Source organism: Trichosurus vulpecula, chromosome 4 (genome assembly GCF_011100635.1).
Source record: "Trichosurus vulpecula isolate mTriVul1 chromosome 4, mTriVul1.pri, whole genome shotgun sequence".
NCBI classification, from domain to species: domain Eukaryota; kingdom Metazoa; phylum Chordata; class Mammalia; order Diprotodontia; family Phalangeridae; genus Trichosurus; species Trichosurus vulpecula.
In genome coordinates, this window is record NC_050576.1 from 4,714,784 (window position 1) to 4,716,878 (window position 2,095).

Sequence of the window (2,095 nt, forward strand, 5' to 3'; positions counted from 1 at the left end):
CCTCATACAGACCAGTACAAATAATAATTGTTATTTATGCCCTAACAAGAGCACTGTTGCAGAAATTTACAAAGATGTCAAGCTATTAAAACACTCCAAAGGCTCTAGAACAAAACTTGCCTATCAATGATGAGGCTCACCCCTCCCCAAGTTAGAACAGAAGACAGGATGAAATGGAAGCAACTCTACAGGGGTCAGGTTTCACTGGTGACTTTAAAAAAGGCCCAAAGAATTATAGATGACCAGAAAATGAAAGTTCCTTTCTTGAGTTCCTTCCTCTCTAGAGAAGAGGAGAAAGCAACTTATTATGTTCATCTTTGATCTAACAAGCATAATTCAATCTGAAATGGATTATCTCCAGGTTAAAGAATATCCTATATTCATTTAGGGGAAATGACAAATTGGGTCTGTAATATTCTTCTAATGAGAGAGAAAGGGCAAGATGGTGGAAGTGGGGGTTGTGAGGATCGAAATTAAGCCCAAAGCCAAGACTGACACCATTTAGCACAATTTACCAAATGAGTGCAGATAGTGGAAAATTAGGCGTCCAAGGTATCCCCAAATATCTATGAATTTCAATATGATCTCTTAATCAGGGATCTGACATCATCTTAGAATTTGATATAAAATCCTTCTTCCCTCCTTCCCTCTCTGGTGTATGATCTATTCAGGAAAGCAAGGTCACACAAAAACAGAATCTTTGTTTGTACTTGTTGTTTCAACTGCATTTCTCTCTTCAACTTCAATTCAAGTACATATTTTAAATGCCTCGTTACAGAAGGTCACATTTAGGAATGTTCTTGGGATCTATCGGACTTTGGGCAATAAGTTTTCCCTGCATTGCTCCTCGATAGATCACTTCAGCCAATTCTATGAAGTCCTGTTTAGTTTTGAAATTTCCCACAACCTTAGTGTGATCTGGATACCCTTAATCCACTTTCATATGCTGTCCACTGAAGAAAAAAATAGTAGATGGAATATAACAGAAACCAAAATACTGGGTGTAAATTGGTGTTTGGCCAGATATGTCATAGCCATTTCCTTAGGTCATGGTAAGTCTTAGAAAGGATTCCACGTATCTGCAGACAGACTGGATAGGCACCTCTCCCGAATCTGAGGACCAAAGCCTTTTCTGCAGTACTTTTTTTGCTGACTGGTCTACTTCTTTTCTGGATGCCAGCTTGGGCAGCAGGAGACTCATCCTGAACCACTTCAAGTGTTAGTTCTCACTACCAGACATCCATCCCCACCCTCCAAGTCTGTCAGCACCTTGCATGGCTCCTGCCTCTCATGCCAACCCCAGCCTGGAGTCAACACAGCACCACCCCCAATATTCCCTCTTTTAAAGCAATCCAAATAGACATTAGCTCTTTTGACTGCTGTATCAGCCAGGATCTTTTTCCCCATTCAAATTATCATCTAACCATGCCTATATCATTGCGTACTTGTGGAGACTTTTCTTTGTACTTGAATGTAAAAAGGTATGTTCACGGCTTTTTTTAAAAAACAGTCATCATATTAGATTCAATCAGGCTCTCTAGCCTACAAAACCTTTTTGGATACCAATTCTGTCATCCAAGGTGTTAGCTATTCCTTTAACATATTATCACTCCCTAAAACTATATTAGCAATCTTACTATGTGCAAACTACTTTATTAGCCTCTGAAAGTCCAAAATAGTTGAAGACATAAGTACCAGGGTAATATCTGTGCTGTAGGGAGATCATGTTGGCAGCTGTGTGAAGAAGAGTATTTGGAGAGGAGACAGATTTTTGAGGAAGGGAGATGACTTATTGGACTATCCCAATAGCACAGGGAAATAGTGAGCTTCTGAATTAGAGTGGTGGAGCACCTTACAATAGCCTGTGTAAGTGGAGAGGTGTGCAAAAGATGTTTGGAGGTAGATATATAAACATTTTGTGAGTGATTGAATATGTCGACTGAATAAGAGTGAGGAGTAGAGGATGACCCCTAAAATACTGGACTTGGGTGTCTGGAAGGATTGTTTTGCTCTGATATAAATAAGGATGTTTGGAAGGAGATTGAAGGAAAAAAATCATAAATTCATGATTAGTTTGAGATAGCTATGGAGTGTC

General features: G+C 39.4%; 1 pseudogene; it reads right to left on the reverse strand.

Moving 5' to 3' along the window:
* Positions 1 to 760: 760 nt before the first annotated feature.
* LOC118849175 lies at positions 761 to 1,201 on the reverse strand (annotated as a pseudogene).
* Positions 1,202 to 2,095: the final 894 nt, after the last annotated feature.